Consider the following 24,914-nt stretch of genomic DNA (forward strand, 5'->3'; position numbering starts at 1 on the left):
GGATATGGATATTTAATTACAGCATCATTGCCAAGCCTCTACATGAGTCAACCAGAGGAACTGAGAGAGACCCCTTTGTTTGAGGCACAGGACAACAGCAAGCCTTCGTGGATTTGAAGAGGGCACTGCAGCAAGCCCCAGCGCTTGGCATCCCAAACCCTGAGAAACCCTTTATTCTATTCGTGGATGAGGACCAAGGGACGGCGAAAGGGGTTTTGTGCCAAAAATTGGGAAGCTGGCAACAGCCAGTGGCATACCTATCTGAGCGCCTGACGCCTACAGAACAAGGCTTACCGCCGTGCATGAGAGCAGTTGTGGCAGTAACCACCCTACTGAACAAAGCAGACAAATTTATTTTTGGCCAAGACACTGTTTGTGTGACCCCGCATGCAGCCCCAGCTCTGCTTGACATGAAGGGTACCTATTTTCTCTCCCAAGCGAAGATGAGAAAGTGCCAGATGTTACTGCTGCATCCGCGTTTGAAGTTTCAGGTCACCACCGCCCTCAACCCAGCTACCCTGTCCCCGGTAGGAGAAGATGAGGAGCAGATGCACGATTGCATTGAAGTAATGGATGAAGAATATTTTAGCAGGCCTGACCTCAAAGAGGAGGCAAACCCCTATTGGCCTTCATGGTTTGTGGATGGAAGCAGCTTTGTTAAGGCTGGACAGCGGAAGGCAGGCTATGCAGTGGTAGCCTTGGAAGACCAAGTGATTGAAGCGCAGCCACTCCCGCCTGGAACGTCGGCCCGGCTGGCATAAATAACAGCGCTCACCAGAGCCCTGACCCTAGCAAAGGGACAGAAGATAAACATTTATACTCTAAGTATGCCTTTCTGACTTTACATGCCCATGGAGCCTTATGGAAGGAAAGAGGTTTGCTTACCTCCAGAGGAAACCAGGTGGCCCACCCACAAGCCTTATTGAACCTTCTGGATGCTGTATGGGAGCCCAAGGCAGTGGCAGTTATCCATTGTTATGGACACAAAACTGGACTAGGAGAAGTGGCCAGAGGAAACCGACTAGCAGACAGGGTGGCCAAGGAAGCAGCCCGAGAACCAGCTCCCGCGTCAGTTATTGGAGCACTGGTCCCTGGAAGGATCTTGAACACCGCTGATAAGCCAATATACACCAAAAGGAGAGGGACACTGCAGATGCCCAGGGGCTGACCATGTCCAAAGAAGGATGGTACCTTACTCATGATGACAGAATATGGATTCCAGAGTCCCTTTCTCGGCAGATTACTCAGAGATACCATGAGTCCACCCACATGGGACCAGATGCCACAACCAGACAGCTGAAGCAGTGCTTCTACATAGCCCACCTTTATCAACTGGCAGCCCAGATTTCCAGGAAGTGCCCGCTATGTCAAAAGAATAATCCCAGAACCGGACCCTTGGCTCCCCCGGGGATTCAGCATAGTGGAACTGCACCCATGGAAGACCTTGTTGTGGACTTCACTGAATTGCCCTGCTATGGACTACCTAGGTCAATAGGATCTGACAATGGACCAGCTTTTGTCCACTCAGTTTTGCAATAACCCCCCATGCTAGTCAAAATGTGCAGTTTAATAATTATGTGCAGTAATTCTCCCGAGATTTTCTCTCTTTCTTAACAGGTGGACCCAGGCCCACTGCTGACCTCACCCCTTGGGTCCACCACACTTAAGTGAAGAAGGCTATTTTAGATTGGACAGTTACACCAAATCCTGATGATCCTCTGAAGCTAACCATCTCCAGAAGAGCGCCAGACAACCGCCCTGCTGGACAAGTGGATGGGAGGGACGCCCGCGGGCAGCGTCCCCAACGTAGAGACTTTTTTCCAGCAAATTCTGAGGCACCGCCAGGACTTTTGATATTGGGGCAAGAACTCTTTGATATGGTCACTCCGTGTGTCAGGCCTCTGCAAGGGTGGATATATATTCCTGTGGGTATATGTTAATATATGTAGAGGGAGAAGCCCCTTTCGGATACAGTATGTTGGGAGGAAATCATGAGAGTATTAAGCATCCACAAGGACAGGTGGGAAAATTGGTTAAGATAATAGGCTCCTCCTCAGAGAGGTGGGACACAACCTCCCAAGAAGCAAGGCAGCTGATAGAGCACGAGTATCAGTGGGCCCTTCAGCAATAAAATAGATATGTCCCAGATAATAATGTCAGCATTTCAGCCACCATTGATCACATGGAAACAATGATAGCCAGGAACCCGCTGAAAACTACAGGAGGTGATCTATGGGGTTGGTTATATTCCTGGCTGCCTCATGGCAGTTGGCTCAGGCATATTGTGGTATTATTAGCAGGGCCGCTGTTAATCCTTCTGCTTCTTTGCCTCTGTATACCCTGCTTCGTGCAATGCTTACAAGGTGTGATGCAAAAAAGAATCATGGCCCTTATTGCTCTTCCCCAGGATTATAAACCCGAGAGACCAGGACGAACCTAGGAGATAGGTTGTCCCAAAAGAAGAGGAGGGAATTGAAAGGGTTAATCTCAATACTATCTGCACCTAAGCTAACTTCTGCAGTTGTGGTTAAGCAGCTAGCAAAAAACCGCAATTGCAAGCTGGGAGCTACTTCCTCTTTCTGCTGGCTAGCAGGGAAGCCCATTTCCTGTTTTTTCTCTCAGCTAAGTAGAAACTGCAGTACTCTCTGCACATGCTCTCTGATGCAGTAACGCAAGAGAAGAACACACGAACAAGGGAAGAAGGGGCGTTTAGATAGCCATATGCCATATAAGGAAGTAAGCTAAAACTTGCCAGCTGATTGGAGAAGGTTTTGGGGAAGCTTGGGGGAGGGAAGGGTGTTTTCAAGGTATAAGAAAGTTTGCAAATGTGAAATTGGGCGTAGCCAGTCTTTGGAGAGGACTCCACTGGCTGCCTCTGCGCAGATCTCAATAAATCTCTTTTCTCTGACCAAGAAGTCTCTGGAATTGTTTTTCCCCTCTGGCCACGGGGTTGGCGGACCGCTGGACCTCCGGGTACTGCTAATCTAAGGCTTCAATCTAGTGCACTATTTGCCTCTGTTTGAGATAATTACTTAACCAAGATGTTATGCCTTCCTAAACCTATCTGGTGTACAACAGTAGCTATTCAAGAGCTGCCACAGATTTAACAGTATTGCAATCTTTGTCTTTTTGTATTGTATGTGTGATATTGTGAACTGTCCCGAGATCTGTGGGTGAAGGGCGGTATACAAATTTAATTAATAAAATAAACAAATAGATGGACCATTGGGTCTGACTCAGCAAATTACAACACCATATATTCCCAAACCCTCTATTTCTAAACAGGAAACTCAGTTATTCAGCAGTTCGGCAGGCATGATTGCATCTCCTTCTAACCACCGCTTGAAGTGACTCTCGCTTCTTTGGTTTTAGATAAAGCAAGATTTTCAACTCTTGTTTCTCTCGCTTCGCTTTCTTCACTAGCCCCCTGGATTGCAGAAATTCTCCTGAGGGCGACAACCAAAATCCGTTGCAGAATTCTTTTAAAAGCAGGGCTTTCTTGGCTGATGGCGGCCCTGAAGGCGGCCCTGTTTAGGGAAGTTTTTAATGTCTGATGCTGTAGTGTTTTTAATATTCAGCTGGAATTTGTCCAGAGTGGCTGGGGAAACCCAGCCAGGTGGGTAGGGTTGTTGTTGTTGTTGTTTAGTCGTTTAGTCGTGTCCGACTCTTCGCGACCCCATGGACCAGAGCACGCCAGGCACTCCTGTCTTCCACTGCCTCCCGCAGTTTGGTCACTCATGTTTGTAGCTTTGAGAACACTGTCCAACCATCTCGTCCTCTGTCGTCCCCTTTTCCTTGTGCCCTCCATCTTTCCTAACATCAGGGTCTTTTCCAGGGAGTCTTCTCTTCTCATGAGGTGGCCAAAGTATTGGAGCCTCAGCTTCAGGTTCTGTCCTTCCAGTGAGCACTCAGGGCTGATTTCCTTCAGAATGGAGAGGTTTGATCTTCTTGCAGTCCATGGGACTCTCAAGAATCTCCTCCAGCACCATAATTCAAAATCATCAATTCTTCGGCGATCAGCCTTCTTTATGGTCCAGCTCTCACTTCCCTACATCGCTACTGGGAAAACCATGGCTTTAACTATACGGACCTTTGTTGGCAAGGTGATGTCTCTGCTTTTTAAGATACTGTTATTATATTAATGCTTTGCACCTTTCCCCGTTCTTGGTGGTCTTCCTGTTATAGTTTGCTAGACAATGGTTTTTTTTTGCCAGCAGAAGCAACAGAGCCAGGATTTCTCAGGGTGTCCCGTTCCCAGCATCAAACTAATAATACATGTGTATTTTTAGGCGGTGGACGACATGGTTCCATCTTTAGATGTCATTCCTTACATTTATCAAGGCTTCTATTCTGGGATTCCTCCTTTAAAGAAGAAAAACACACCAACGTTTCCAATAACTGCAACAAGTGTCCAAGAGCCCCGCTGGCTAGGGCTGATGGGAATTGTAGTCCAAAACATCTGGAAGGATCCAGGTTCGGAGAAGGCTGTCCCAAAGCAATAGAGATTAGCCTGCGGGCCAGATCCGGCCTCCAGCAAAGGTATATTCAAGACACAATAAACACTTGTATTTACTTCTGAAGAATAAGAAGCAAATCAACCACAAAGCGGTTTTCAAATAACTATGGGATGGGGAACCTGTGGCCGTCCAGATGTTTTTGGACCAAATCTCTCCATCCCCCCAACCTGGCTGAAAGAAACCGTTGAGATTTGGAGTTCCACACTCCCAATGCAATTTTATTGCTGCTTTGCTCCCAATAGTGAATCTAACGGTCAGGAAGGCAGTTTCTGCACGTGCTGGAGAGCAGGGTGGATTTGATTTAAATCAAATTGATTTAAACCACAATTTAAATCACTAGTCAGTAAGACTTGATTTAAATCTTTTTTTTAAACAGAAAGGCATTCCTGCTGGTATAATTGATGAATAGCTTTTGGACTATAATGTAACTTAAATAGAAAACGAACTTTAGATAGACTTTTTCCTTCAAAAGCATTTTCTTTTTAAAAATCCAATTAAAATAAATAAAAAATCAATTTAAATTTTAAAAAATCTGATTTAAATTTTAAAAATCTGATTTTTAAAAAATCTGATTAATTATTATTATTATTATTATCAACATCATTGATTTTTATCCATGCTGTAGAAGAAACGAGCGATAACAGTGAATCATTTACCAACAGATCCTGCTGCAGAAACTGAGCACAGGAGGCTGCGGAGCAGATCTCGCAGCAAAATGTGTGTGAGAACATTGGGCGGGCACAGAAGCCTGTTTAGCAGCATGGAAACAGGGCAGGGTGTGGACATTCTCAGATGCTCCAACTGTTCCTGCTTATCAGGAGTGGCACCGCTTTTCTGGTCCTGCTCTCTATTTATGCCTCTTGGTTCTGCCTCCTTGTGAGAACCAAGAACGTGGCAAGCTGCTTAAAGGAGTCTGCCCAAAAGATGGAGAGATCTAGAGGTTGGGGTGGAAAAGTCCCCCTTTTCCCCATAGAACTGTAGAGTTGGAAAGGACCATGAATCTCCTCTAGTCTAACCCCCTGCAATGCACAAATCTTTTACCCAAGGCAGGACTCGAACCCATGACCCTTGAGATTAAGAGTCTCATGCTCTACCAACGGAGCTATCTCAGCTTTGTTGTTACACAGAAGAAACTCCTAGAAGTCCTCCTTCATCCACACTTCTTAAGATGGTGCCAGATGTCCGTCACCTTTGTGACTCTTATATAAATGTAATTAACCACGTGTGGGAGTTTAGAGGGATAATCAGATAAGCTGATTAAAAAATAAATAAATCGAACTGATCCATTCAAGTCTGCAGGACCAATAACAATTTGGACAGCCAATCATTTAAAGAGCCCACCCAATTTATTCATAGATTGTAGGTGGGCCTGTAACCATTCAATCCCTCCCAGATGACCTGATCATTGAGCATTCACCCCTATGGTTTTGCAAGGATATCAGACAATGCCAGCTATTTCCTGAGCGTTTGTTGTGATTTAATTCTGGGGAGGTCAGCTGAAACTGCACAGAACAAATGGTATCCCAGTGCATTTTGCCATCGCTTTCCTTACTGCAACTAAGGAGAAGGATTGCTGTACGAGAGCTCCAAATCAGTTTTTGTTGCCCAAGATGAATTTCCTGGTATGTGATTGATACCCACATGAAAATGGCAGCGGCCTGGGAGCACCCTGAGTTAAGGCTGCTTTTAAAGCAAAATTTGCTCTATTACTGGAAGAAATTGATCTTTTAGTGTGGCAGCACCCACACTTTGGGACTCCCAGCCTACTGACATCAGCCAAACGCCATTTCAATGCTTGCTAAAACCAGATACAGTCATACTTCATGTTACGTCCGCTTCATGTTACGTTCTTTCAGGTTATGTCCCGTGGTGACCCAGAAGTACCAGAAAGGGTTACTTCCGGATTTCGCCACTTGCGCATGCGCAGAAGCGCAAAATGAGAACACGAGCATGCGCAGAAGTGGCGAATCGCAACCCACGTGTGTGCAGATGCGCCGCTGCGGGTTGCGCTCTTTTCATGTTGCGAACGGGTCTCCGGAACGGATCCCTTTCGCAACCAGAGATACCACTGTACATGGAAAATTGACGTGTGTTTTAATCCGTTTTGGGTTTATCGGTGATTCTAATTATTTTTTCTAAATAGTGGTTCTTATCTGTTTTTATTATAATTCTATTGTTTCATTCTTTTTGTAAACTGCTGTGATCAGGTTTTATTGCAATCAAGCGGTATATAAATTTTATGAAATAAACAAACACTGACCACTCAAAACGGGGGCTTCTTAGATTCAGAAAGAAGCTCCAACTTCATAAACCACTTATTTTCTTTCTTCCCCCTCCCTCTTTCTCTCTCACACATACACACACACACACACACACGTAAGTAACACAGTTAACACACTCTGGGTACAAACATGCCCTCAGCTTCCCACTTCATCCATTACAGGTTTCCCACACCAATAAACATGAGCTTTCAGTCATTAATTCACCAATTAAACTGATCAAACCTCGCCCCCGTAACAGGGTAAGACTCCCATTCAAGTTCCTCTGGAGATCAGCAGCATGCCTTAATATTTCCCTGTTCCCACCTAGGCACACCGTTGAGCAATAGAAAAAAAATCATCCTGGTTTTTCCGGCAACCGCTTCCACCCCCATCAGACGCACGCTTCGGCTACCTTCTCAGGTGAGCCTCCCTCCTTCTCCCCCCCTGCAACACACGTGCAACTCACCCCAGAGTTTTACGCCCTTGCAGGAGAAGAGCTTCAGTTATCTTCAGCCGAGGAACACACCAGCGTCTAAAAATACTCCTCTTAGTGCTCTCCGAAGAACGGGAAGGCGGGGAGAACGCTGGGCAGAGGAATTCGGGATGCAGACGAGCAGCCCCAACTGCCAGGGGGCTGGGTGGTCCCACAGGGCAGCGGCTCAGAGCTCAGCGCGAGGGACACCTGCATCTAAAGGAGGAGAGAGGCAGAAGAGGCAGGCGTGAGCAAAGGATCAGCTAGCCACCAGTTCCCTCCCGGGAATCGTAGCTGGCAGAGAAAACGGCTCCTGGGGCCAAGCAGGTACTGCCAGGCAGAGTCCAGCAAGTAAACATTAACTGGGCTGCAAAGATAAGTCACTAGGCTGATGTCATGAGAAAGGAAGCAGCAAGGGGCACAGCGCCTGCCTGATTTGTTTCTAATAATAATAATAATAATAATAATAATAATAATAATAATAATAATAATAATAATTTATTATTTATACCCCGCCCATCTGGCTGGGTTTCCCCAGCCACTCTGGGCGGCTTCCAACTGAATATTAGAAACAATACAGCATCAGACATTAAAAACTTCCCTAAAAAGGGCTGCCTTCAGTTGTCTTTTAAAAGTAAAATAGTTGTTTATTGCCTTGACATCTGCTGGGAGGGCGTTCCACAGGGCAGGCGCCACCACCGAGAAGGCCCTCTGCCTGCTTCCCTGTAACCTCACTTCTCGCAGGGAGGGAACTGCCAGAACACCCTCGGCACTGGACGTCAGTGTCTGGGTAGAATGATGGGCTTGGAGACGCCCCTTCAGATATACTGGGCTGAGGCCACTTAGGGCTTTAAAGGTCAGCACCAACACTTTGAATTGTGCTTGGAAACGCCAAATTTCTTCCTTATCCATTCTGCGAACCCGTCTTGGAAAGGGAAGGGCCACAAATCCAGTGTTCAAGGACCGGCTTGCGTGCCAGGGGCCCCAGGTTTCCACCCTGGGCATCTTCAGGCATGGCTGGGAGGAGTTCCTCCCTAGAACCCTTGAGAGTCACTGCCAGTCAGAGCAGGCAGTACTGAAGGAGTGTCTCCACCCCCATTGTTCAGCCCAGACTCTGAGGTCCAGCGCTGAGGGCCTTCTGGCGGTTGCCTCCCTGCAAGAAGCGAAGTTACAGGGAACTAGGCAGAGGGCCTGCTCAGTGGTGGCACCCACCCTGTGGAACGCCCTCCCATCAGATGTCAAGGAAATAAACCACTACAGTGGTACCTCAGGTTAAGTACTTAATTCGTTCCGGAGGTCTGTTCTTAACCTGAAACTATTCTTAACCTGAAGCACCACTTTAGCTAATGGGGCCTCCTGCTGCTGCTGCGCCGCCGGAGCACGATTTCTGTTCTCATCCTGAAGCAAAGTTCTTAACCCGAGGTACTATTTCTAGGTTAGCAGAGTCTGTAAACTGAAGCGTATGTAACCTGAAGCGTATGTAACCCAAGGTACCACGGTATCTGACTTTTAGAAGACATCTGAAAGCAGCCCTGTTTAGGGAAGTTTTTAATGTTTGATGAATGAATTTATTATTATGGTCACAGACCAGTTCTGGCTCACTTACAATATCAGGAATATCATAAAACACGACCGGGATACATTGAATTGAAACTGGGTATAACAGGGACAATACAGATGTAGCAGCAGTTAAAAATATGTACGTTAATTCTTAATCACTAAAATATAACCTAAAATTGTCATTTAAAACCTTAATCATTCTGGTAATACAGCTTGTTCCCTAAGTTTTATAGCACAGAATTTGGCCACGCTTAGCGTGATCTCTGGGTCCTTGTCCTCTACCAGGAGTTTTAGACATTGAAGTCCGGACCCATTTGGAGACTTTTGTATAACAGGGGTGATAAATACCGAAATGTCTGATGTTTTTTCATGTTTTTAATATTCTGTTGGGAGCAGCCCAGAGTGGCTGGGGAGGCCCAGCCAGATGAATGGGGTATAAGTAATAAATTATTATTATTATTATTATTATTATTATTATTATTATTATTAGCCACCTTTTCTTGGGGGTTCCCCAGCCGGTTCCTTCCACCATTCCTCTGCCTCCAATCAGTCCATAACAGGTAAGCCCACTGAATTTTGACTGAGTGATCTGAAGATTGGTGTATTTCCCATTTAGAGTCTAGCAATTAAAAAGCTGCAGTACCGATTCAATGCACACTATTTGCTGGTACTCCCAGTGAGAAATACATTCTGCGCCCATATAATAGGAGCAGCTGTTAAGTTGTGGGCGAACATATCAGACGACACAGCGATTCTTCAAACAGCTCTTGTTTATTCAGAGGCCAGAATAGAACTGAAGAGCTCAGTCAGCCTGCTTATATAGAGATCCAGAACATCGTAACTGTAGCAACTTTCTAAAACTATCCAATCACTGAACGTCACTTTCGATCCTTCATTTGCATAACTATCTACAGTATCCCCCTGCTGGCCCAGAGGGAGAACTTCAGTACATAACAGCAGCAATCTGCATTACCATATAACAGACAGAGCTCTATTCATCATCTATCTAACTTACAGTAAGTCCTGAGAATGCAGTGTGGTGCCCTTCTGGAAGTTTTGGACTACAACTCCCATCAGCCACTGCCAGCATTAAAAATGGTCATGGGAAGATGGGGGTTGTGGTCCAAAATATATGCAGGAGGCTGGATTGTAGGAACAGTTGAAATACCTTTACGTCATAAGATTTATACACTGCTTGGTTGTCCAAAAAAAACCTCAGCGGTTTACGAAAAAAGATGAGACAACGAGGAAAGTTAACAACCATGTAAGACTTTTGCAAAAGTTAGAACAAAAATAGACTAAAGACAGATAAAAAAACTCGCACCAGCTTTCTAAACATCTGGGTAAGCTGGTCGAAACAGAAATGTTTTTAGCAGGCGCTGAAAAGAGGACGGTGAAGGAGCCTGCTTGGTGTCAATATGGGATGCTGGTTAGACCAGTTCTCCGGAAGAGGAAAAATGCCTTCTGCTGATCTGCTGATCCTGTTCTCCACCAGTCTGAACCGCAACCTGGGGACACTGGACTCACGTGGTCTTTCCACCGCATCCATGCCACCAAGGAACACACAGGAAGCTGCCAGACCAGGCGTCGGCAACCTGCGGCCCATGGGCCAGAAGTGTCCTGCGGAGGCTGTTTAACCGGCCCATGAGCCGCCCCAGAACCAAGCCAGCCACTAGGCAAATCCCCGCGCTGCCCAGGAAAGGTAAACCTGATTCGGCCCAGGAAAGAAGGCCGCCAACTTCCCAAGACTCCGGGGCGTCCCTCCGGTGCTCCTCCCTGGCTATAAATCTCCCTCAGTCCAGAGAGACCGGTGATAAGCGACCCCTCTCTCCTGAGAGGAGCACACTTGTCTTCTGGCATATCATTGCAGAAGAAAGACTCAGTAGCTCTAAAACTATTTTACAGTCTGTATATAGAGAATCCATCAGCACATCTGTGCTCTTTGAGCACCAGTACACAACAGCAACACTTTCAGAAGTGAAACGTAACTTCCAACAGTATTCAGACTTCCTGTCTCACGCTCACTCAGACAGTCACATGATGTACACAAAACATAGTGCTACTGCTGGAGCAGCACAGATGGATAAAAATCCTAACACCAACCCCTGTGTCAGACCATTTGTCCATCCAGCTCAGCATTTTATTTTAAAAATCAGATTTAAATTTTTAAAAATCAGATTTAAATAAATAAAATCAGATTTAAATTTTAAAATCTGATTATTATTATTATTATTATTATTATTATTATTATTATTATTATGATTTTTATCCACCCTGTTCTCTACCACTGAACCATACCAATTACCCCCCGCCACACACCGGTCTTTATCTCATTCAGATCCAGCCCTCTAAGCATTTGATCAGTGACATTCTTAAGTCCTTTGCTGCTGAGGTTCTGCTCAAGTTTTTAATGAAGCCGAAGGCTCAATTGTAAGGAATCTCAGACTGGACTGCCACATCCTCCTAATATTTGCAGAGGCCAAAACCAGCTTGGAAGAGGAGCTGTGAGCCAGATGTCCTTTATCAAGCACATTTCATCTCGAGACTTACATTTTGCAACATCTCGCATCAGGTTTCAGAACATCAACAAGTGCAATCTTTTGGGAACACGCTGACCTGTGATGGTATAAATATGTACCATCACAGTCCCTGAAGCTGAAAAACAAAATTTCTCCGCTGAGGGGAAGTAACAGATGCTCAGAAACATGCCAAGGAGGTGGATGGAAAGCCTTGGGCTTGATTCCTTGGCACACTTTCCTAGGAGTAAGCACCCACTGAACACAATGGGGCTTACTTCAGAGTAAACAGGCCCAAGACTGCAGTGGATATATAGAACATAGCCATTGTGACTAGCAGCCATTGATCTCCATCTCCTCCTAATTTTTTTAACCATCTAGCTTGGCAGCTGCAGCTGCCTCCTGCACAAGTGAGTTCCACAGTTTAACAAAGCCCTGTGTGAAAAAGTCCTTTCTTTTATCTGCCCTGAATAATAATAATAATAATAATAATAATAATAATAATAATAATTTATTATTTGTTCCCCAGCCACTCTGGGCAGCTTCCACAGAGACCAAAAATACACTAAAATGTCACACATTAAAAACTTCCCTGAACAGGGCTGCCTTAAGATGTCTTCTGAATGTCAGGTAGTTGTTTATCGCTTTGACATCTGATGGGAGGGCGTTCCACAGGGCGGGCGCCACTACCAAGAAGGCCCTCTGCCTGGTTCCCTGTAACCTCACTTCTCGCAGGGAGGGAACCGCCAGAAGGCCCTCGGCGCTGGACCACAGCGTCCAGGCAGAACGATGGGGGTGGAGATGCTCCTTCAGGTATACTGGGCCAAAGGTAAACACCAACACTTTGAATTGTGCTCGGAAACATACCGGGAGCCAATGTAGGTCTTTCAAGAGCGGTGTTATGTGGTCTCGGCGGCCGCCCCCAGTCACCATTCTAGCTGCCGCATTCTGGATTAGTTGTCGTTTCCGGGTCACCTTCAAAGGTAGCCCCACGTAGAGCGCATTGCAGTAGTCCAAGCGGGAGATAACTAGAGCATGCACCACTCTGGCGAGGCAGTCCATGGGCAGGTAGGGTCTCATCCTGCATACCAGATGGAACTGGTAGATAGCTGCCCTGGACACAGAATTGACCTGCACCTCCATGGACAGCTGTGAGTCCAAAATGACTCCCAGGCTGCGCACCTGGTCCTTCAGGGGCACAGTTACCCCATTCAGGACCAGGGAGTCCTCCACACCCGCCCGTCCCCTGTCCCCCCAAAACAGTACTTCTGTCTTGTCAGGAATCTGCCAACCTCCAGCTTCATTGCATGTCCGTGAGTTCTAGTGTTATGGAAGGGAGAAAACCCCGTCCACTTTCTACCCGCCATGTATAATTTCGGACGCTTTTCTATCATGCCACCCATTTACACACTTTCCTCTCTAAACTAAAAAAATCCCAAATGCTGCAACCTTTCATCACATGGGAGCCACCAGTTGAAAAACCTGCCTTCCGAAAAACCTGTTTCGTTGCAAACACGCAGAGCCGGAGAAAACATGCTGTTAAAAACAAGAGAGCGTTTTGCCTGGATTCCCATGAATCTTACCCAGTGACATCGTAGTTCAGAAACAAGCCTTTCACCCACTGCTTCCTAGAACCCTAGTAAATAAGCAAAGCTGTGGAACCGCACCCTGAACCTCTGTTTGCTTTCCAGTAAGGGTGTGCTAAGCTGCGTATACATTTTAGATCCCAGTCCTGAGCAGGAACCTGGTTAATCATTCCCTCTGACTTTGCTTGGCCAAGCCACCTTATCAACATGAGGCCACAACATGGGAGACTTCCCAGGTATATGGTGGTACCTCTGGTTGAGAACAGGATCCGTTCCATTCGCAACATGAAAAGAACGCAACCCGCAGTGGCGCGTCACGCATGCGCAGGTTGCGATTCACTGCTTCTGCGCATGCTCGTGACGTCATTTTGCGCTTCTGCGCATGCACGAGCGGCGAAACCCGGAAGTAACCCTTTCCGGTACTTCCGGGTCACCGCAGGACGTAACCTGAAAGAACGTAACATGAAGCAGATGTAACCTGAGGTATGACTGTACTAGCGTAAATTATTTTTTTATTTAAATAGTCCCATTTAAAAAGAAGAAAAGATAGAGCCCTGCATTTGGTGGCTTTCTGATACAGTCACACCTCGGGTTAAAGTTGCTTCAGGTTGAGTGTTTTCAGGTTGCGCTCCGTGGTGACCCGGAAGTACAGTGGTACCTCAGGTTACGTACGCTTCAGGTTACAGACTTCGCTAACCCAGAAATAGTACCTCGGGTTAAGAACTTTGCTTCAGGATGAGAACAGAAATCATGCTCCGGTGGTGCGGCGGCAGCAGGAGACCCCATTAGCTAAAGTGGTGCTTCAGGTTAAGAACAGTTTCAGGTTAAGAACGGACCTCCAGAACGAATTAAGTACTTAACCCGAGGTACCACTGTAATGGAACGCGTTACTTCCAGGTTTCACCGCTCGCGCAGACGCTCAAAATGACTTCACGCGCATGCGCAGCAGTGATTCGCAACCCGCGCACGCGCAAACGTGCAGATGTGGGTTGCGTTCTCTTCAGGATGCGAACAGGGCTCCAGAACGGATCCCGTTCGCATCCGGATGTACCACTGTACAGTGGTACCTCGGAAGTCAAACGGAATCCGCTCCGGAAGTCCGTTCGACTTCCAAAATGTTCAGAAACCAAATCATGCCTTCCGATTGGCTGCAGGAAGCTCCAGCAGCCAATCGGAAGCTGCAGAAGCCACATCAGACGTTTGGGTCCCAAAGAACATTAACAAACCGGAACACTCACTTCCGGGTTTGCAGCGTTCGGGAGCCAAAACATTCGACTTGCAAGGTGTTCGGGATCCAAGGTACGACTGTATGTAAAGGCCAGCATTAGAAACTCAGATATATAAGCTAGGTGCCAAATGGCTCCTGAAACCAGGGTTACAGTCACCAAAATGGAATGCCCACTTGCCACTTTGTGGCCAGAGTGCTCGAAAGGTGTATTTTTCAACCTGGCTTTCTGGTTCCTGAAATTCATTCTGATTGTGCAGATAAAATATGATGGGTATAATTCTACAGGATGTGCTGCTAGTGTGTGGAAATAGTCAAAATCTAAGAATCTCCAGGCATGCGACTCCAGATGGTAGAGACATCAGGTGCCCCTGGGGCTTTTTCACTTAGTCGCAAATGGCCAATAAAGGTAAAGGTAAAGGTACCCCTGCCCGTACGGGCCAGTCTTGACAGACTCTGGGGTTGTGCGCCCATCTCACTCAAGAGGCCGGGGGCCAGCGCTGTCCGGAGACACTTCCGGGTCACGTGGCCAGCGTGACAAAGCTGCATCTGGCGAGCCAGCGCAGCACACGGAAACGCCGTTTACCTTCCCGCTAGTAAGCGGTCCCTATTTATCTACTTGCACCCGGGGGTGCTTTCGAACTGCTAGGTTGGCAGGCGCTGGGACCGAGCAGCGGGAGCGCACCCCGCTGCGGGGATTCGAACCGCCGACCTTTCGATCGGCAAGTCCTAGGCGCTGAGGCTTTTACCCACAGCGCCACCCGCGTCCCGGTCGATAGCCAGCTGCAAAATGGGCCTAGTGAATTTCAAACGCTGGTAAAGACCTGAAGAACTCTGCACCTGATTAACTGGCAAGCCACCTGCCTGTCCTTCTAAAGACCTGGTAGATTGCAGGAATGACCTGATAAGTCTTGTCGGTGGCAGCACAGTGATAAAGACCATTGTATGATAGTGACCCACCAAAAAGCATTTTCTGCTGTTGCGCCTATTGTGTTCCATAGGACACACCATCAGTGACACAATGAACTACACCTTTGGCCCCATGGAAATGATGTGCTCTCCTTCTTCTTCTTCTTCTTCTTCTTCTTCTTCTTCTTCTTCTTCTTCTTCTTCTTCTTCTTCTGCGATCACTCCTAGTCAAGTAAGATTGTCTTCCATAAACACGGTCTTAACAGTGAGTCCGTAAGTGACTGTGGAGGCCAATTCTGGATCCACACGTCCGTCCACAGTGGGGACATAGGTTCCCAGGCGGGAGCTGATCACGGTGAGGGTTTGCCAAATGTGCCTTCCTCTTAGCATGTTTCTCCCTTTCGTCCTGAGTTTGAGCGTCTTCAAAGCCCATGACACCTTTGGTAAAGGCTGTTCTCCAACTGGAGCGCTTACAGGCCAGTGTTTCCCAGTTGTCAGTGTTTATACTACACTTTTAAAGATTTGCCTTGAGAGAGTCTTTAAACCTCTTTTGTTGACCACCAGCATTACGCTTTCCATTTTTAAGTCTAGAATAGAGTAGTTGCTTTGGAAGACGATAATCAGGCATCCGCACAACATGACCAGTCCAACAAAGTTGATATTGAAGAACCATCGCTTTGACACTGGTAATCTTGGCTTCTTCCAGTACACTGGCATGAATTCACCTGTCTTCCCAAGTGATGTGTAAAAATTTTTGGAGAGCCCACTCACGGCGACAAGGTGATGAACCAGTGAGTGAGAACTGATGTGCCATCACTGAGCTATCACTCCCTGCAATGCAGGAATGTCAACTGAAGCTCAACCTTTCTGAGCTATATCAGACAGGAACAGGCTATGAGCAGGGCAGGTCCAGGGGGTTCTTGCCAATCTTCCAGCCGGTTCTCTAAGGCTCCTGCCCTCCCACCACCAGGGCTTCTGAGCGCTTTTGTCCAAGTCCATAAAGGCAAAGGGATCTCACACCTTCTCCCAGTACAAGCAGCAAGAACTTCCCCAGCCAGCACTGACCAGCGGAAGTGCACCAAGAGTATTTGGGTTAAAAAGCTTATGCAGCCATGAGAGGAACAGCGGGCAGAGCCAGATGCACGGGCCCTTCAACCTCTGATTAATGCAGAACAAGGCACCCAGTTATTATTTTTAAATAGTCGCTTGCAAGGAGCAAGATGGCTTGCGAGGCACAGAATCATCTCATCACAGGCTTTCAAGATCACCCAGCCAAGACTTTCTGCAGGGAAGAAACTGCTCCCACTTGCCAGATGGGGGCCTAGATCAGTGCTGGTGAATCTGCAGCCCTCTGGGTGCAGCTGAACTACAACTCCCACCAGCCCTGGCTATGCAGGCTGGGGCTGGTGGGACTTATAGTTCTGTAGCGCTTGGAGGGTCAGAGGTTATCTAACCTGGCCTAGATAACCAGCAGAGCTGTTGCAATAGCAGCAGACCTGGGTTTGCATGCCATAGAATTTTGACACTTGAGGTGTATATTTTTTTAAGACCTGCATTATTTTTTCCAATTTTAAGTTGTTTAATCTGTTTCTCAGCATTGTGTAATATTGTGTTTCAATATTCATGTTGTGTTTTAATTGCACACTGCCCTGGGGCCTTAGGGTGAAGGGCGGGTTAATAAACAGTAATGGTAATGTTGTGGGCATCTGTCTGTCTCGAAAGACAATGGAGTGCGCCTCCAGGGGTGAAGTCAAACTGCAGCGTTTGAAGCACTAAAGTGAGCTCCCCTGAGTCGCAAGCCTGGGCAGTGTGTCTGGAGGTCCTGGGCTGCCCAGACGACAAGACCCCCTTCTCAGCCTCACTGATGTGGTCCAAAGGAAAGCAGAGCAAGATGTTTGGCACCAGCTGGGCTGCCGGAGTTGCCAGAAGGAGGCATACAAGGTGCCATCCAACAGTCTTAGGGATACTGCTCCAGATTTGCGTAGAGTTTACTCCCTAGTCTTTTCTTCTCCTGATTATGTCCTGCAAGGCAGCACAGGTTTAGGATCAGAGTTTTCCGGCTCCGAGGGCCTTCTGGTGGTTCCCTTGCTGCGAGAAGCCAAGTTACAGGGAATCAGGCAGAGGGCCTTCTCAGTGGTGGTACCCACCCTGTGGAACGTCCTCACATTAGATGTCAAGGAAATAAACAACCATCTGATGTTTAGATGACATCTGAAGGCAGCCCTGTTTAGGGAAGTTTTGAATGACGGATGTTTTAATGTACTTTTAATCTTTTGTTGGAAGCCGCCCAGAGTGGCTGGGAAACCCAGCTGGATGGGCAGCGTATGTATGTATGTATGTATGTATGTATGTATGTATGTATAAATGAATGAATGAATGAATGATAGTAATGGTGTTCTGGCTTTGAAGAAATCCACTCCATATATTCATTGCACATACAAAACACATAACTTCCCCAAAGAATTTTGGGAGCTGTGGCTTCCCCCGAGTTCGAAATCTCAGTTCTCTTAACAAACTACAGTACCCAGGATTCCTTGGGGGAAGCAATGCTTCTGAAGCCCAATTGCTGGAATATTCAGGAGGGGAGAGGGCTCTTGTGCGCAAATCCTCTTGCAGATTACCCACAGGCTGGCCACTGTTGAGAAGCGGACGCTAGGCTGGATGGGCCACTGGCTGATCTAGCAGGCCATTCTTATGTTCTTTGATGTGTGCTGAAGATGCTTTAAGTGTATGCTGTGGATCTGCTCTTAGTCCCTGGAACTGCCAGCTGAAAGGTTCAGGTCAGAGGCAGCAGGGAAGACATTTCTGTATGTCCGAAATCCAGGAGAGCTGCTGCCAGCCAGAGCAGAGTATACTGAGCCCAACAGAACAATGGCTTGCCATGACAGAAGGCAGTTTTGTACCTTCAGCTGATGCTAAGGAAATCGCTCAGCTCTCGTCCCTGGACTTCAAGGCAAGCCAATGTTTCTGGGCTCTTAAAAACCTGGGGCACAGCCCCTTATCACAGATTTGCACCCATCAATTTATACAAACAGAGACAAATGTAGGGGTTGTTTTTTTAGCAAATTCAGAGCAGAAGGTAGCTGGGATCTCATTAGCAGTGCACTTCACAGCATGCCAGGGATCCCTATAAGAAAAGTTTTTAAAAGCATTCTCTTTGGGGGGATTGGGTGGGGTGATGAAAGGCTCAGGATGAAAGACGCAGAGCACAGCTCTGCTGGGCTATGCCAGCTCCAAGAGTATAACTTAGGCTTCAGAAAGTTTAAGTGCACTCTCCTCCAAGTATCATTTAAAGCCACATTTTGGAGCATCATGGTGCCATCTTCAAACCAGACTTCCTCAACACAGCTGAAATCAGTATGCCTTTCTATTGGGTAAACCCAATAAGGATTGTGGTACACAAACATATCTTTAGAACCAAGCGCCACTGAAAACAAGGAGACTGGAATCAAGCCTCAAAACGTGTTTACTCAGAAGCAAATGCCGCTGGTTCCCATGGGGCTGACTTTTCAATTAAGTACATCTTGAATGCGCAGCCTAAGGCATACACAATTTTCTTTGGATTAAGCCCCCCAAAGCCCTTACACGGATTTTTCAAAACATCTTATATACGCCACTCAATTCAGACAATGCTGAAACACTTCTCGAGGGGATAAATTAATTCACCTGCTTAATTTTATTCCAAAAACCCTTAATTTTATTAGAGAGCCTCAAAGTGGCACCTGCATCAAGATAACATATTCTTCATGTTCAATCTGTGAATTAACCAACTACAAGCAGATGGCTAGCATATTAAAGGGTGTTTAATGAGCTGCCCTTCTTTCTTCAGTGAAAGATATCAGGACTGGGACCTAAATATCATTTAACATAAATTAATTACCTCTTTCCACGCTTAAACCCTTGTGTTCGCACAGCTTTATACAAGACGGCCATTGCTTCCTCCCAAATGGAAGGTGCCTGCAGAACCTAAAATATTTCTTCATACAGAATGCTGGAATTCAATTTAACACGACCGAGGGCGGACTTCATAATTTAGGACTACATTTACCTACGAGTAAGCCTCAGTGAGCTCCGGGGGGGGGGGGGGGAATTCTGAGTCGGATTGGGCTTCAAGTGTCAGACTTTGGTTTTTAAACTCAGGTGGTTTACTTCCTCATGAACTGCATAAACTATGGAACTCACTTTGGCAGGAGACAGTGACGGTCGCCAAGATGGATGACTTTAAAAGAGGAGCAGACAGATTCATGGAGGATAAGGCTCTCAGTGGTTGCTAGTCATGATGGCTCTGCTCTGCCTCCACAGTCAGAGGCAGCAATGCTTCTGAATACCAGTTTCTGGAAGCCACAGGAGGGAATAGAGGTCTTGGATTCGAGTCCTGCTTGAAGGTTTTCCACAGGGGCATCTGGTTAGCCACTGTGAGAACAGGATACTGGACCAGGTGGGTCATTGGCCGGATCCAGGAGGCTCTTCAGATGTTCTTTATATTCTTATGATGTCTAACTTAGCTCTCAAAACAAGAGTTTTGCACTGCTGTGTTTTTTTAAAACAAATATATGCCCCGCTTTTTCCTTGCAGGCAAACCCAACCAACTTAAGAACAAAGGTAAACAATGTATTTAACATCCAGAACAAATGCTACAGAAACTTTATACATAAAGAAATAATTTCACCTTGCGATACTCGAGTTCTGTTGTATGTTGCATTTAAAAAATAAAATAAAAGTAGTGCTGTTGGTATACTATTTCTGTTCTAAAAACAAAAGCCACACTCCCAAAGTTCTCCAAGAACTCTAAAAACACCAAGCGTTTATAGGATTGAAAGCGCACACGTCAACACAAACAAACTTTCTATGGTTGAATCCTTATAAAGCTAGTCGCTTGTGGAAAAGATGGGACCAGTGACAGCTGGTGCCCCATAGGCCTGGGATGGGGGAGACAAGGCGGCCCAGCAGTAGGTGGCACTAGAGAGCCAAGTAATTCTAATTTTATCCCCATCCTCCTCTTCTGTAAAGGCAACGTTGAGATGGAGGAGGAGGAGGCGTTTGACAGCTTGTGCGACTCCCTGAACTGGTTGTAAGCAAGGAGGCAGAGGTGGCGAGTTGAGGCTGGTGGGGCGATGCCCCTTTCTTCTGAATGGGCCAGCCTCCACTGAGATCTATAGGCTATGAGAAATTAGATCGGAAAGCCAGTCTGAGTAGAAAGCAGGGCTGGGGAGACTTAAGAGAGGTCATGTGGCATAGAAATCCATGCAGATGGGGAAACTGGTCTTACACGCTGCCAGAGAGAGAGGGAGATAGAAACGAGGAGGAGGAATATAGCATGAGAACCACGGTGGTTTTACATTTTAGTGTCCCCGACTACTGGGGCCTGGAAGCCCAGGGTTCAAATACACACACTTGGCCGTGAGCTCAGTGGGTGACCCTCGGACCTGCCACAGACACCCGGTCTACCTCACAGGGTTGTCGTGAGGATTAAATGAGGAGAACCATGGACGCCGCTAGGAGAAAGAGGTGGGGTGTAACTGAATCCCCAAAAGTAAACCACCGCCCCCAGCTGGCTCCGCTACAGAAACGTCAACAATCAAAAGAAAACTTCCCGTTTCCCATGGAACTTCTCAAACGTCTCCAAGGAGCGCGGCGCGTTTCCAAGTTTGGGCTAAAGAGGGGCAGCCTCGTTTGGGGACCTGCCTGCTGCTTTTTTTGCCCAGTCCTGCCGAGATCTCTCTCTCTAGGGCCGCTCTCGCCCCACCTGCCCCCCCGGGCCAGGAAGGTCTCTTCCTCTTCCTCCTCCTCCCGGCCGCGCGCCCCCTTACTCACCTGCGTCCGGGGCGCAACAGGAGCGCACGGGCGGAGGCGCAGCTCCAGGAAGCGCGGCGCTTTCCCAGCGCTGCTGCTTCCTCTTCTCGTCCCATCCGGCCCCGGAGAGCCCTCCCTCGGCAGTACCTTCACCTGGCTTCCTTCCCCCAGAGACTCCTCCTTCTCCTCCTCCTCCCTCCTGCTCAGTCCCAGCCTCGCCGGCCTTTGCTGTTTGCGCGTCTCCCTGGAGATGGCCCCCAAACGTCGCCCGGCACCTGGGCGCTCCTTCCGCGGCGCCGCCTGCTTCCCTTCCCAGCCGCACCTGGCGCAGGTGCGCACGGAACGGAGAGCCCGGCCAAGACGGGGATGGCGATTCTTTCCACATTTCCTGGACGAGTCAAGTCCGGGGCGAAGGCAGGAGGAGACAATTGTTGCTTATTTGTTGTTTTCTTTTTCTTTTTCCCATGCCTCCAAGTTGATCAAAGTGGCACACATAACTCCACCGTTTTATCCTCGCACAACAACCCTGAGAGGCAGGCTGTGATGGGCCGAAGGTCAGCCAGGGAGCTTAATGGCCCAGTGGGGATTTGAACCCTGGTCTATCAAGTTTTAAGGCAACGCTCTTGCTAGTACAGTGGTCCCTCAGGTTACATACGCTTCAGGTTACAGACTCTGCTAACCCAGAAATAGTGCTTCAGGTTAAGAACTTTGCTTCAGGATGAGAACAGAAATCGTGCTCCAGCAGCAGCAGGAGGCTCCATTAGCTAAAGTGGTGCTTCAGGTTAAGAACAGTTTCAGGTTAAGAACGGATCTCCGGAACGAATTAAGTACTTAACCTGAGGTACCACTGTATAGCCTACTGGCTGACTTAGGTGGCAAGGCACACAGCTGATCTTTGAGAACAATGTTGTGCAAAAGGGGTCTGGTTGGAGCTGTGAGCTGACAAGGGGTGGCTCCACACGGTACATTTAAAGCTCATCCAATGCACATTGAAAGCATATGACTTACCCCCCAGACTCCTGGGAACTGCTAAGGATGTTGGGAATTGTAATTCCGTGTGGAACTACAGTTCCCAGGATTCCTTGGGAGAAAGCCATGTGTTTTAAATGTAGTTTAAACATATAGTACTAATTCTTTTTAACCACTGAAAAACCTTGGATTTACAGATACTGCAATTCAGAATAATTTCTACAGGAGAAAGAGTGGGCTTGTTCAGTGAGTGAATAACAGGACAAGAAGTTCTTTGAACTGTGTTTCTCATTCCTGTGAGATAAGTTTGAAGAGGACGCAGCTTCAATTTCGGAAATGTCATATACATACATATATATATATATATATATATATATATATATATATATATATATATAAATATATATATATAATATATATATAATTAGTGATGTATGGAAGTGAGAGCTGGACCATAAAGAAGGCTGATCGCCGAAGAATTGATGCTTTTGAATTATGGTGCTGGAGAAGACTCTTGAGAGTCCCATGGACTGCAAGAAGATCAAACGCATCCATTCTTAATGAAATCAGCCCTGAGTGCTCACTGGAAGGACAGATCGTGAAGCTGAGGCTCCAGTACTTTGGCCACCTCATGAGAAGAGAAGACTCCCTGGAGAAGACACTGATGCTGGGAAAGATGGAGGGCACAAGGAGAAGGGGACGACAGAGGATGAGATGGTTGGATAGTGTTCTCGAAGCCACAAACATGAGTCTGACCAAACTGCGGGAGGTAGTGGAGGACAGAGGTGCCTGGCGTGCTCTGGTCCAGGGGGTCACGAAGAGTCGGACACGACTAAACGACTAAACAACAAATATATATATATTATATATATATATACACACACATACACACACACACACACACATATATATATGTGTGTGTGTGTAAAGAAGTGTATGTAAATGCCATATATATATGTAAAGTAGTGCTTTATTCTGTCCATTATGAGCCTACCACAAATCAGCTCCCCAACCCCACCCCTGCCCAGCCAGCTCCAGGGCTGTGTGAGAGGGCAAACAGTTTAGGAACAAAAGGAGCTGTTTTGTACCAAGTCAGACCATTATTCCATCTTGCTCAGTAATTACCAGCACTGACTGGCAGCAGAGAAAGAAACCTGCTGACTGCCATTTACTGTACTTCCTCCTGCCTTCAGTTTTCTGTTGCTGATTACACCTTGCTCCTTCCCCTCTTCCTCCTGGTTTGATGTTTCACAGGAAGCCAGACTTGCTGTTCCAGTCCGCCCCCCCCCACCTGCCCTGCTTTCTCAAGCTACTCTTCTTGGGAAAGGCGTTAAGTATATTGTAGACCTACCTCCCGGCACTTGGTGCCTAATAAAAACATCATCCAAGTGGGTTGCATCTCTGCATCGTATTTGAATACCAAAGAATCCAAATTGTTGCAAAAAGCAAGGATCCTAGTCCTCATTGTTTGAGTTTGGGAAGTGCTTAATCGTGGGGACATCTGAACTGATGTCCCAGTGAAATTTAAACGGATTTCATTGCTACTGGGACATCTTTGTTACTGGACAGCACTGAAGGGAGACAGCTTTGCTCTGGAGTGCGAGACAGCTTCCCAAGCAAAAGAACTTACAGCCTACTGTATTTGCTATTTCCCTTCTTCAACAGATTTGATCCCCAAATTTCTCCTCAAAATCCTCTCCGGTGATTTCTGAAGTAATGATTAGTGGAACCTCGGTTTTCAAATGTTATCCGTTCTGGAAGTCGGTTCGACTTCCGAAATGTTCGAAAATCAGAGGGTTGTCGGCAAAGTGAATGGTGAAAATAGAAAAAAACGTAGAAGCCGTTTGACTCCCAAGGCACGTTTGAAAACGGAAGCATTCACTTCTGGGTTTTCGGTGTTCGGCTTCCGAAACATTCGGCAGCCGAGACGTTCAAAAACCGAGGTTCCACTGTATGAAGAATATGAGAGCCTTTTAGATCAGGCCAATGATTCATCTAGTCACAGAATCAGAGAGATGGAAGGGACCATGAGAATAATTTTTCCCCAATGCAGGACTCGAACCCATGAGATTCAGAGTCTCGTACTCTACCGACTGAGCTGTCCCAGGAATCAGCATCCTGTTCTCACAGTGGTCAGCCGGATGCCTGTGGGAATCCCGCAGGCAGGAGCCAAGCACAAGAGCTATTAGCTGTAAATTATTATTATTATTATTATTATTATTATTATTATTATTAGGCAAATTCATAGAGGAGAGGGCTTATCGAGACCCCCCCAGCCATGATGGCTCTGCCTTGCCTGCAAACTTGGAGGTTGTAATGTTTCTGAATACCAGTTGCTGGAAGCCCCAGGAGTGTGATGATCTTAATAATAATAATAATAATAATAATAATAATAATAATTTATTATTTATACCCCGCCCATCCGGCTGAGTTTCCCCAGCCACTCTGGGCGGCTTCCAATCAAGTGTTAAAAACAATACAGCATTAAATATTAAAAACTTTCCTAAACAGGGCTGCCTTCAGATGTCTTTTAAAAAGAAGATAGTTGCTTATTTCCTTCACATCTTGAAGGGAGGGCGTTCCACAGGGTGGGCGCCACTACTGAGAAGGCCCTCTGTCTGGTTCCCTGTAACCTCACTTCTTGCAATGAGGGAACCGCCAGAAGGCCCTCAGTGCTGGACTTCAGTCTCTGTGCTGAACGATGGGGGTGGAGACGCTCCTTCAGGTATAGTTGACCGAGGCCGTTTAGGGCTTTAAAGGTCAACACCTGCACTTTGAATTGTGCTCGGAAACGTACTGGGAGCCAATGCAGATCTCTCAGGACCGGTGTTATGTGGTCCTGGCGGCCACTCCCAGTCACCAGTCTAGCTGCCACATTCTGGATTAACTGCAGTTTCCGGGTCACCTTCAAAGGTAGCCCCACATAGAGCGCATTGCAGTAGTCCAAGCGAGAGATAACCAGAACATGCACCACTCTGGTGAGACAGTCCGCAGGCAGGTGGGGTCTCAGCCTGCGTACCAGGTGGAGCTGGTAGACATCCGCCCTGGACACAGAATTGACCTGCACCTCCATGGACAACTGTGAGTCCAAAATGACTCCTAGGCT

The 24,914-nt window shown here is 47.0% G+C and overlaps 1 protein-coding gene and 1 long non-coding RNA gene across 2 annotated transcripts in view; both read right to left on the reverse strand.

Annotated features, from left to right (window-relative positions):
- TMEM184A (transmembrane protein 184A) overlaps positions 1-20,971 on the reverse strand; it is a 44,075-nt gene extending 23,104 nt beyond the window's left edge. Inside the window, exons 1-2 of the mRNA XM_053364463.1 lie at positions 20,861-20,971; positions 7,245-7,466 (exon numbers count right to left, since the gene is read on the reverse strand). The gene's annotated coding sequence lies outside the window, so the exon portion shown is untranslated. The remainder of the gene's footprint in view (positions 1-7,244; positions 7,467-20,860) is intronic.
- LOC128401431 (uncharacterized) overlaps positions 1-24,914 on the reverse strand; it is a 56,720-nt gene that overhangs the window by 23,104 nt on the left and 8,702 nt on the right. The gene's annotated exons all lie outside the window — the stretch shown is intronic.

Source organism: Podarcis raffonei, chromosome 14, assembly GCF_027172205.1.
Source record: "Podarcis raffonei isolate rPodRaf1 chromosome 14, rPodRaf1.pri, whole genome shotgun sequence".
Classification (NCBI taxonomy): domain Eukaryota; kingdom Metazoa; phylum Chordata; class Lepidosauria; order Squamata; family Lacertidae; genus Podarcis; species Podarcis raffonei.